Source organism: Eucalyptus grandis, chromosome 2, assembly GCF_016545825.1.
Source record: "Eucalyptus grandis isolate ANBG69807.140 chromosome 2, ASM1654582v1, whole genome shotgun sequence".
Lineage (NCBI taxonomy): Eukaryota > Viridiplantae > Streptophyta > Magnoliopsida > Myrtales > Myrtaceae > Eucalyptus > Eucalyptus grandis.
The window spans coordinates 32,520,636-32,533,682 of record NC_052613.1 but is presented as its reverse complement, the minus strand read 5'-3'; the positions used below and the strand labels follow the sequence as shown (position 1 = coordinate 32,533,682).

Here is a 13,047-nt window from a genome sequence, read left to right as displayed (position 1 = left end):
TTTTGTAATCTGACTTCGTACGAGGATGTGTACCTATAATGAAGTTAAAATTTGAAAAAGCCAGTCTAGTGGTGAAAGGGTATCGCCTTTTTTATTTTCCCAAAAAGGGTATTGCCTTTTGGCACGATTGTGATTTGGGGGGAAGGAAAGTAGGTTGCCTTTTGCCTAGTCATGAATCACGAGTGCGAGTTGACAGATGAAAAGGAACAATGGCAACGATCTTGTACCGTCCCCACAAATATGGACCCTTCGATTGGGATGACAAGGATCTCAGCCATTGAAATAGAACAGCTTCCATCCAATTATCCACTTTGATAGGATCCTGATACAAATATGCTACAGGCCAAAAGAGGTTATCCGCGCATTAACTACATACTAGGAATTGTTCTTTTTTTTTTTTTTAACCTGGATTTCAAGACAATGCACTTGCCGCATCTCAAATATGCAAGTGTGAGATTCTATTTCCACGCCTGTAAAGAGACAAGGTAAAAATCTAAAATTAAGTTAAAATGAAAATAAAACAGACCAAGAAAAAAAAAAAAAAGCAAACCATGAATCCGGTAATTTTTCTTGCCAATATCGCCATGACTATGCTTAGGTTCACCAGCGCTAGAGAGCGAGCAGAATATCACGAATGTCATGGATCACAAAGCCGTGCAAAAACTCTAGCCAAAAAGTAATGATCGAATTGGAAGCAACCTGCCCACTAAACATCCTGGTCCTAGAGTTTAAGATTCTAGTAACTGCACCGTGATTTTCTTTCTCTGGCTTTTTTGGATAATATTAGAGTGAAAGTAGAGGCATCGATCACCATCATATTATATGTGCAATCTCTTGGTTTGGATTTAGGTTCAACCTAAATAAGGAATACTCAAATATAAGATTAAAGATTCACAAAATATGGTAACACTTTTGGATAGGCAAAAGACATCGGGATAATAGGACTTATTATTATATTTTTGCATGTTAACTCGAGATTATCATTCCAATGGAGTGACTCCAATTATGGTAATATTTAAACATGTCTTTCCATGGGTCAATTGCTAGATGTGTTATGTCACGTATAACTCTTTCAATAGTTAAAATTCTTTAATCCATTGATGTTATAAGTTGTCTCTCATGTGAAAACATGAAATTAATATATATCATTGGAGAGCATGAAGCTCAAGATAGGCTTGAGTGATCCAAGCATATTCGTGCACTCATCAAAAGTAAAGTTCGAACCGTTGTGCCTGTGACAAAACAATTCATCAATACAACCAAATAATTAAAGACTTATTTGGTCACGTATTATCAAGAGACACAATTTTTTAAGTTTTTATAAGGTCCTTTTAACCTTAGGAAAACATAGTGTTAAGATATCAAGCAGATGCCCTCATTGTCTAGACTAGGCAGACATCGATTTATGTATATACACACTAGCTCAAAAACTTTGCCAATTTTCACCTTTGTTAGTATTGGCTATGCGGTTATGAATATGTACAAAACCGGCATTTGAGAGGCCATCATTAATCTTTCATGGTCTAATGCTCCCAATAAAAGAAAAGTTTAATGTCCCAGAAGATAGATTATTATACGAGCCATACTTGTCATTCAAGTTTCCACTTCAAAGGAAACTTGCATGCGGCTCACACCATTCAAGGTGGCCCAGCCCAGCATTCATTCGAAAATCCGGTAGCCCCCATTATCAACTACTTAAGGGAAATAGGTTGAATAGAATCTGAATGAACAGGTGCCCTTCAGAACTACCAAACATGATTGTTCTAGGAGGAGCGGGCCACCCACCTTCGAATGCCAGAGGCAGAGCAAGGTGATTCAAATGAAAGTGATCCCCCAATCCTCACTCGGTACCAGGGGCTAGAACTTCATGATTGATTCGATGTAATTGGTCTTTGATTGATCAAGGAAAAAACACTTTACCTATTGAAGGAAAAAGTTCAGTTCAATTCCACGAGTAGAATAAAGAAAAGATAGGGGGAAAGAAAGGGCTATTCTAAAAAACATGTTTCATATATATACATATTCTAAATATTCTAAGGACTCGATTTTCCTACTTCGCAATTTCACAATACTAACATGTGTTGAATGGGAGAACGGAACTGACGGACCAAAAACACAAACGCGATCCTTAAATTATTGATAAATATTAACTGTAATCTTATATGAAAATATATAAAAACTTAGATAAATTTCGAGGATTGTGTTGAATAAATTAAAGTATTATTTTTTCATTAGATTAAAATTCATGAATCATATTACATAAATTAAAATTTTAATAATAATATTACACGTCCGACCAAAATTGAGGAGCCATTCGTGTTGATTTTTCTTTTGCTGACCCTTCCCCCTGCGCAGCGATGGAAAGTCAAATCCGCACATTTAACCTTATCCGTCAAATTATTCAAAGACCCGGTCAAGTCAGCAGTCATCATCCCAGCTTTTTCCCAGCGATTACACAAAGACTTGAAACCCAGCACGAGTTAAAATAATTTTATGGGTCGGTCCATCATTTTCTCTCTCATTCCCTCGTCTAGCTTTTCTTCTCCTCTCTCCCCGAACTTCCCCAGCGAAGGGGATAACAGCAGCCTGGTCTTCTGGTCCTGGTCATCGAAAAACGGATTAACAAAAACATGAGAAACGTCAAACTTCGCACCCAATCCCTGCCTGCACTCCTACATCTATATATGGCAACAAATTTCACCAAGAATCCCAGGACACGCGCAAAGCTTCGGTCTTGATTCAGTTCTGAAACGGGTTTTGGCCTCCGAAAAGGAAACAGCTTTTACGTCCCTTCGCTGTGCGCACGATCGTTTCGACGAGGGTTTGTTTCCTGGTTGGGATCGAGCTTGATTCAGTCTCGATACGGTTCGTAGCCTTCAAAAAGGAAACAGCTTTTACGTCCCTTCGCTGGCCGCGTGATCGTTCCGATGTGGGTTTGTTTCGCTGGTTGGATAGACAACTTCGTAGCCTCGATCGAGACGTCACAACCAACCCCACGCGTTTTGGCGTTACTGTCAACGACAACAAAGGGATAGAGAGGGTGGGTGGGTGCCACAATTTTCACCAGAAGCAATAATTCTGAAAAACAGGGGGTTTCAGAGAGATAGGAAGAGACAGGAATTGCGGGTGTGAATCGAATCTACGAAGGAGGTGAAATCGGACTTGTTCGAGAGGAAGGGAGGAAGGGAGAGAGCATGGGGGGTTGCTTGGGTTTCTTTTCGGATGTGAAAGGAGGTCAACAAGCGGTCGGGGGGACCCGACAGGGCCCCATGGGAGGATTAGAAGTCGGCGGAGGAGGAGGAGGAGGAGGCAACAACGGCGGTCCCAACGACGCAGTTGACCACTTCTTCCGAGCTCGCGGTCTACCCGCTCTCTTCTCTCAAATTGAGGTTTGTACCTGTCGCCTGCCCGTGTAATCATGCATGCGCGCCTTTTTCGCTGCAGAATCTTTTTTTCTTTTTTGCATAGCGATGCGCTTCGTTCTCTTGAGGCCTGAGTCAATGTTGTCGCTTGTCGGTATTTTACTCTTGTCGTTTCGCGCGAACCGATGATGTGGCCAGAAAAAACCTGTCTTTCGGAGGATGGTTCGCAGAAAAACTGAGAAGCATTCTTCACAATGTGGATTCTACTCAAACCTCGCTATCTGAACGACATAATGTTAAATTTTGCGCGTGATCTAAAGAAAACACGGTCGTCTAATTGGAGTTTTCTTCTTGTATTCCTCATCAGACTTGACTTCAGTAAATCTGATTTGTTTTCTTTGAACCAAAATTTTGGTCTGCTTCTTGAGCCGTGGCCTTTTGGAACTCATGCATTGCATGCTGCAACAAGTTTAATTGGGATTTTTCGTCAGTTTATTCAAAAGAGGCTGCTAAATTAAAACAAAAATCTAACTAAGCCTTGGACTTATACGCAATTGCATTGTTCATTCTGCAGAAACAGTTTTTTAACTATCTGAATTGTGTGTCGCCTTATGAAATATAAATTTGGTGTTGCTGATTAAGCGTAGCAGGGAGGGAGCTAGTACAAATTAAGCATATGAACTTTCCAACAACAAACTTCTTGCATTACATATGGTGTTCTGCATGAGTATCAATCTTGAAATATAGTACCCACAATTTGTATGATGTGCCATACTGTCTTTGCTGCAGTTATCCTTATCTGCTTCGAAATTACGTGATCGAGACGTCATGTCAAAGGTGAGAAACTTAGCTTTTTCAGGAGACTTGGGTATATATCGGAGATGAACCACATGCTTACAATCACTGAAGAACCATCAAACCAATAGATAAAATCATTCAAATTAATGCCTAAGAGAATTCACTGCAGCATCCAGCTCATTAAGCTCGCAAGGTTTACAAATAACCCACTCCAACAATACCCAAACATGTCCTAATAACTAGCAAATCAAGTACACATTGTCTTCCGACCACCAAAAAAAAAAATGTACACATTGTCACCTTATCATCTAAATCACACTCAAATGAGTCTTAAACTAGTATACATCATGAATAAAACGGTGATGTCAGAAAAATCCAGAACAAAATCAGAACATTAAAGGCCGAAATTCATGATTCTTTCTAACTAATGGACTTGAAACACATCCTTGTGCGAGTGTATATCAGCTCATGTGAAAATTGAAGTCAAATGAAGATCATCAATGCTTGTATAGCAGGCACATGTTCAATTTCAGCAAATTAAAGCATGACAACATGATTATCTTTCTTGAAAATTAACACGGATTCCTCATCTTAACTCACACAACTAAGATAACACATAGACAAATCTTGGTGATTGTTGTTTGAACAACGAATGGATATGGACAACATGCATCAACATGAATCGAGCAAATTTAAGTCACAGACAACATTTATAACCATGACTACAGCATGTTATAAACATACACAGCATTCATAGCCAAGAAATCAACATATTTTTTAACATGTACAGCAAGAACAATAATGAATTCAGTAAATTTGAGCCATGTACAGTAAGAATAGACATATTCAGCAAGCCCACAATGCAATGGGTGTACAATTTTGACAAATAGCACATCCTGAATTGAATGTTGTGCAAGCTAATGATGAGAACTGAGATAAGCCACCATGTACTGGCACGTACATCGCAAGCATGACACAAACATTACTCCAACGCATCCATCACATGTGAAGTGGAGTCTCAACCAAGCCCAAAACAGAGCAGCAGTTAATGCGAAAGAAAAGCTACAACTCCACACATGAACAATTTGCAGTTACAGACGATTTCTTTAGATTAAAACCTAGACAATTATGCTTTGAACACCTCAAGTGCAAAAATAAATCCAAAGGCTCTCAGTTTAGAGGATGATTCAGCCACGCTCCCAAAGCAGTATTTAATTCACTGAGGATGAGTAAACGAAGCACCAAGGGAAGGAGAACTCTAGGCCATCAAAGGATGAAGCATCCATTCGCCATATACAGTTAGTACCTTGAACAACATACAAATCGCTCCTATACAATCTCAAATTGATCAATTGATTCATCATGGTCATCTCCAAGGCAAATTGTCGAACAGGTGGTGAGCATGAAGGGTGTGGTGTTATGTAAACAGGAATTCCTATCAATTGGCGAGGAATGTAACATGAGAAACCCAGCTAAAGATTGCTAGAGAGGAACCGTCATCTCGGTCTGTGCGTTTTGTTCTTGTTTCGCTCAGTTCCTCAGCCCTCATGCGCACACCAAGCTTCAGAGAGTGCATTGTGGTTGTTGTTGTTGTTGTTGTTGTTGTGAATTCTCCTACAGACCGTGAAATCGTCAGCTTAAAAGAATCTCCAATGCATTAGACGGGAGAGAATGAAAGAGCATGAGAGAGAAGTTCAATTGGTGGTGGTGATGAGCGTCAAATGCTCTGCTCCATCACGGCCAAGGCTGTGGCAGCTAGCTACGGAGTTCTGATGGTGGCTGTTATTGATCGGAGATGGAAGACGATTATCACCACCACCCATCTTTCTCAGGCAGCTATGTCAAAACACACTCGGCGACCAAGGAAAATTTGTGCAGAAGAGAGATTCTACCTGAAACTACCCGCGCTATAAGCGAGCAACATCCAGAAATCACTGAACATCACTTCCTCTTGTGTCCCTGCACAAAGCAAAATTTGGGAAAACCCATCAATCAATATCAGAATTGACATTCGCGGACTGACCAACCAGGTTTTGGGCATGGCTAGCTAATCTTAAACACGCCTCGGTCTCGTTCGAACTCTTCTCCTCGTTACTCCGGCAGGTCTGGAAAGCCCGGAACAACTTTGTGTTCAGAGCTCAAAATCCAAAGCCCCCTGTTCATCATGGACTCAGCCCTTGGCGATGAATCGAAACAATTACCAGGTGGGTGACGGTAACTTCGTCGAGGACTCCAAAAAAGAAGCGATTTACCCCTGGTTTGGACAGTGCCAGCTCCTGGCGTGCTCAAACATCAAGGTCGATGGGTCGGTTGTTCCAGAAACAGGGGAAGGCGCCATAGCTTTTGTGTGCCGCGACTGCCACGCAACGGTGACCCGACGGTTGTGCCCACTCGGTGGTGACCGTCTCCTCGGCGATTCAAAGTTGAAGCAATGGCAATTCCTGCCCGAAACACTTCGTAAGCCCCGGCGAAGTGAAGCTAGGTGAACTGAAGTGGGAACTCGAGACTGATCAATCTGATCTGGTAGCTGCAAATTTTTCTTACTTCTGCCAACATTCCCAGATGATCTTTCCAACCAAGGGATCGACTTTCTTTGGGGATCTTGAGGCGGCGATTTTGAAAACCTGCGTCACCTTTAACTTGCATCGGGTTCATCCCAGTCCAAAGTACTCTCAAAGTGGCAAGCTCCCAGAGAATGACTCCAAACTAAAAATGTCACATCTGCACAATCCACGAAACATCGAATAAAGTTTTGTAGCTCCTACAGCTTAAGCTTATGAAAAGGAAGTGCTGTGGTTAACCATATCATCTCAAGCAACGCGTATATAGAGCTAATAACATCAGTTATACAGCTCTTATAAAGCTCTTTTTCCCTGACAGTCACATCCAAGCAGAGTCTGATCAAATAAAGTTCCATCTTCTCAATTTTGTATGTCCTATTCTCCAGACATCAAAAGATACACATTCAATCGAAAAGAAACTTTGCTTAAGGTGCAACTTTTTTCTTTTCTATATATAATATCGTGTAAGGTATCAGTGATAGGGTCAATCAGAAGGACATTATCCAAGTCCATCCAAATCCCAATATCGACAAAAAAAGTAGGCCAGGAAGAATGCTTTCCAACTTCAGCAATGAAAAACAGAAGGCCTAATAGTATAATTACAACATATTATCACAGCAACGCTCATAAGTGAAATCATTTAGGCTTGACTATCGCAAAATCTAAGCAAGACAAGCTTAAGAAACTTAGTTTGGACAAAATAATTGAAGCTACCTCAGATATGCACAATTCACTTCTCATTTGACAGTTCATTACGGAGAACTTCTGGTGCCATCCACTCAGCCTTACACGACCAAAAACTTCACATTAGGAACAGCAAAATCTCAAGAAACATCAAGAATGGTTTCTTTCAAATCCAAGTATAAAATAAAAATGGAAAACGAGACTCTCTGACTCTTAAGGCATTGTTTATTATTGCTATGGCAAACTGTTTTCTAATTTCACAAATTGAATCACTATGTACATGCTTGTCTGACTGTTTAAGATTGCATTAGAGAAGAAGTCTAATTCTGAAATGACCAAAAATAATGTTTCTAGTTGTTTTCTCTTTGTTTCCTCTTTTGTTGCTAATTGTCCATTTAACTCCACTGAAAGCTATTAGTAGAAACCATCCAAATGTCTTTACCTATTTCAATATAGTTGGATATCGTTCTCTCTCCATCCTTGAAAACTCTTCAAGAACGATTTCAAGAAAGCTTCCAAATTTACTGTTCTTGCAGTTGACTTGGATGACAAGAAAGTATTATGCTTCAAGCGTGACAACCCAAAGTCACAAACCTGCACAACGATAAATTTTAGTGAGGACGCAAACAACATTTTACTGCAAACTTTGATTGTCATTCACATCGAAATCACAGATCACATTTCTGATGGAAATTGCATCGCATCAGCAAGTTTGGATCAAGAATCATCCACATCAAGGTTCTGTACAAATGTAAGTTCATCTATGGCAGTGAAAAGAGAGAATGAGAAGTCAGAGTCTACAAGAAATAAAGTTAACATGCTATCCCAGAATAAGCTAATACCAGTCAATATCGAGCTTATTTGAGGTGCTCACACTGTCAGGCAAAAAAGAGTATCCAAGAAAAAGAGAAAAAGGCCAAGCAAGATGTTAGTAGCACCTAGGAGATGGATAAATGACATGTACGCAAGAGAATAGCTTGATTTGCTATTTAAAGAAGTGAAAGAAAGAAAACGAAAGTGTCAGGCAACATCAATAAGTTTTATGCACTTTGACAATCCAGTTTTTGTCAACAAGAGGATTTGGTGATTTCAAATCTCGATGAAATATTGTCGGGAGGCTTGTGTGCAAGCAATTCATTCCCCTTGCCTGTAAAATTTCCATAAGCACTTAAATCGATTTCAGAAAAGGAAATCTCTATATCTCCAGCACCAAAGAGAAGGGAGACCGATTATTTCATACCACATCAAGGGCCATTTTTATCCTGCGTTTCTCATCAATATGACAGGACGATGTATGATACTATACAAGCTTCCCCTGGAGAAGTAAACAAAATTAAAAATCAGACAGCAAAATGAGATTGTCGCACACCATCAAAATATCAACACCTTTAACAGTAGATAAATGAGCTGCATGCCCCTAACAATTGATGTCATTCCCATACTACCAAGGTTTTTTAAGGTACAGAAAATTGTACCTTGGAAGAAACTCCATAATGATAGACAGATGTGGAGGATGAGCCGCATCACCCATGAAAAGAACAAATTTGGATGACACAGTCTACGGATCATCTGCACCTTGGAACAGAAGAACAAGACATATGGTCAGTTATCTTCCTAAATATATTGGAAAGCATTTGTTGACTCATTGCTCTGATTAGTCCTCATATCTTTCCTTGCTAAATAAGCAAATCAAGCAAACATATTAATCGTTGAACACAATTATTTCCATAGACGCGGACAGATCATGGAACCCGTGAAAAGTATGACATTCTGATGACACTGTCTACGTATCATCAGTAACCTTGGCACAGAAGCAAAAAGCATGGTGCATAGTCATTTATCTTACAGTTGCTGGATAAACGGGGAAAGCATTTCTTTGTCCTCAGTTTTATTCTTGCTCAAAATGCAAATCAATTACTGAACACACTAATTCATCAGCTTCCAAAATACATATAGATACACATAAACTAAACTGAACTTGTGATCCGTAAATATTTCTCTTTTGTTTTCAACTATCAGACTTTATGTGTCATTCGGATCTTATGTAAAGAACATTAATTTAATGTGTCGGCGTTATATAAATCACCAAAAAAAGCAGACTAAATCAACAATTCTATGCCAACATCAACAAAGCAACAGGAAAGCATATTGCCTCTTTCCTCTGTAATATTTCTGTCAATGCAGAATGCATGGCGTGGTAAGGTAGTCTTATTGTGAAACTCATCTCTATTAAGCGCCCGTGCTAATTCTTTCCTTTACAATGTTCATCCAAGTTTTATTCTTTACAGGTTTTGAGTTCTCAATAAATCTGGAAGATTTTGTTCCCCAAAAAATAAAAAATAAAAGAACTGGAAGATAAAAAGCACAAATGAAAGACCTATGGATAGCTTACTTCTCATCTGAACTTATCCAAAGCAGCACTTGAGAGATCCTGATCCAAAAATTTCCTCATAGCCACCTCCTGCTAAACAAGCAAGTCAAGCCAGATGTTAGACTCAGACATGCATTGCAATTTATCTTAGGTCTTATACATCATAGATTTTTAATATTAAAACACATCACCACCAAGTATTTTGCAAAAGGTAATGTCTAAATTGCAAAGTACCGATAATGAGTGCATAAAATTCTTCGGAGAATGTTAAAAACTGAAAAAGTCGTCTACTGCTTCTCTTTCCATTTCTTGATATTTAAGAGTATATAAAACCATAAGAACGACAAACCTAAACAACCCAGTGTTTAAAGTGCTTTTACCAAATGGGTGGGGTTTGATTGAATCGGAGACTAACAAATTACAAAAAGACTTTGCAACAGCCTATTCATTGTGACTATTGTACAAAAATCTTCAGTCTTCACAAAAAGGATTCAATTAAATCCAGAGAACTTGCAACTCTTCACCGAAGAGCCAAACATAGAAGCAGAATCTTGCCAGCACCTAATAACAGAATAGCAAGGGGGCCAAAAGTAAAATTTCCTTTGGCTTATCCAAAGTACAAAGAGAGAGTAGCAAGACGAGGCCATGAATGAGCAACGAGGATTTAGTTATTATGGTTGGCACCAGTCCAACAAGTCATGTGCGTATGTCAAGGTACCGATTCTGGAGCTTTTTTCTACCAACCCAGGTTGAAATGCCAGATTTTGATACTATATCTGATGTCACTATTACACACTAGCTGCTTAGTCCAAAAATCTAAAACATTAGCACAAAGCAGGACACTGAATTAGTACTAACCGTCATCTCTTTTGACTAAAAGACTACTTGTCACTTTCTAGGAGGATCTCTTGCTTAAAAGCAGTCATACAAAAGGAGTCAACAGATATAATCTCATTCCATAAATTCAAACAAATGGAAGTCACAACCAAACATAAAGGAACTCTTCAAGTAACTAACGCAATGCCAGTTCTTGATTCGCAAGAATTTAGAAATATTTGAAACTGACCTTGCCATTCCAGTAAGCATGATAGACCTCTCCATAAGAGCCTGTTTGGAAGACGATGAAATGGGGTACAATTTTTTACACAATAAACAGTAAATGCAATTCAATGAGGAAGCGTTGCAGTACATCCTATAATAACTACTGCAATTATGCTTACATTCGGATTGCCATAGGAACTTTCTATTAGAAGGCATGCCCTTCTTGTTACAAGGCTAGCTAGCCATGAGCATATTAGGCGGTAAAATGGTGATAAAGCATATCTCATGGTACTAGACAAATTTCACCAAAAATGCAGCAACAGGATCAACATATATGAATTCATGAGTCTTGCTCTCTGAGCTAATATGTGGACCTGCATTTAATCAAAGCAATACCTAGTCCAATCCTTTCACCGATGACCAAATTTTCCCATTGAATCTCATCACCAACATCAACATCATCAACTTTATTGGTATAACTATCAATTGATGCACTAGGCCCTTCTGAATTCTTCAACATGAAGTTTGTGTCCGTGAATCTGTCATTAGTGCACTTTTTTGGATCAGGAAAAGAAATTCCATGACCACCACACCCGCTCGGAAAATCTGCTACACCATGTTGCAAATTCTCCAGAGTCCTAAGAGGGTCTTCCTTGATGCGGGATTTCAAGCGCTCTTCACAAGGCATCGTATTATACTGCCCTGTGCTACATCCCAACATCGGACTATTCTTACTGGAAGGATTCCAGTGACTACTCTCTTTGATCAACTGATTTGATTTGTTTGATGACTTGACGACACTGCTCTCTTGAGCTGAATGATTAAAATAATTACTAACTTAAAGCTGTCCAGATTGACATCAGTTGTAGAGCTGCCAATGGATGATGACACATCATAAGCAATAGGTTCCCAATTGCTTCTTGGAAATAGACCTTCCTTAAAACCATATTCTTTCTCGCTACTTCGTTGAGAGAAAGTCGATTTGTTAGCATCGATGGGACAGGAGGCTGACCAGGAATGGAGTTATTTTTCTATCCCGGCATCCCATTGATTTTGTTTTCTGTGCTGTTTCCAAGGGCTTTTGGAAAGCCTGCCACTAAGAAAGGATAGAGATTTACAAAATGATTTGTGGGTGCTTTGAACACGGCATAATAACAGCATTGATCCTCCTCGATGATGATGATGGTGGTTGTCCCGGTCCTCGGCGTACCCCGCTTCGCACTTCCTTTTTAATTAGCTTTCAGCGACAAACCGGCGACCGAGTAATCCAATCATTTTTTTCGGGTGGCAGGGACGGGGGGATGGATGGTTCGATAACTTCGACGCGCCGATCTCCTCTTACCACAGAACTGTCCGCCGGCTCTGCCAGTGCCCTCTCGGGGGCGTCTCTGTCCAAAAAATCGCCGATTCTCTCAAAACACCATGGTCAATCCAAACGCTGCCGGGCGACAGTTACACCGCACATTCTCTTTTTTTCTTCTCATTTTCTCATCTCTCTCTCTCTCTCTCCCCGTGCCTCTCTGCGCACAGACAGAAGTGAGAGAACAGAGGAGGACGAGGGAGAAGAAGAAGAAGTCGGGACCTCATCGGCGTCAAGCCGCGCGCCGGGCCCTTAGACTTTCGAATTTGCTGTGTTCTGAAGCAAATTTTATATATTCTCAGACTACTTCTTAATGAGAATTTCATCTAGGATTGCATCTCCATTGAAAATTTCACCTAGCAGATTGCATTACATTTGAATAGCATCAATTAGATTCTTATTTGCATATATCATAGTTCATTTTACAGAAATAATTCATTTAGTATTCAAATAGTACCTCACGTTTTCATATTTGTTCTTCTTTTTTTATTAAGCGGTGGTTAATTTTGAAGATTTTTTATTGAGTTTCCATTTATAGCTCACAAGAGTCCTGTCATGAGCACTAATAACAAGGTTTCATAAAATTTTACCCGTATGGTTTGGGTTCTTTGTTTTTCCTGCAGCTTTTATTTGTTATTATGGTTAATATTTATTATTGATTGCTTGTTTATTTTTTACTGCTCGGGCACTATGCATTATCATCTTCCCATATTAGAGGATTTAGGAAAACAAAAAATGAAAATACTACTTGCAAAATTATTTTATGAAAGGTATTGAAAGGGTATTAAATTAATGTAACGTACTCAAGTCCCAAGACACATGAATCTTTGGTTCCTATGCTCTCGCATCTTACCAACCTTTCTAACTGGC

At 39.5% G+C, this 13,047-nt stretch overlaps 1 pseudogene; it reads right to left on the bottom strand.

The window, feature by feature from the left end:
- Window positions 1-6,638: 6,638 nt before the first annotated feature.
- On the bottom strand, window positions 6,639-11,505 carry LOC108956453 (annotated as a pseudogene).
- Window positions 11,506-13,047: the final 1,542 nt, after the last annotated feature.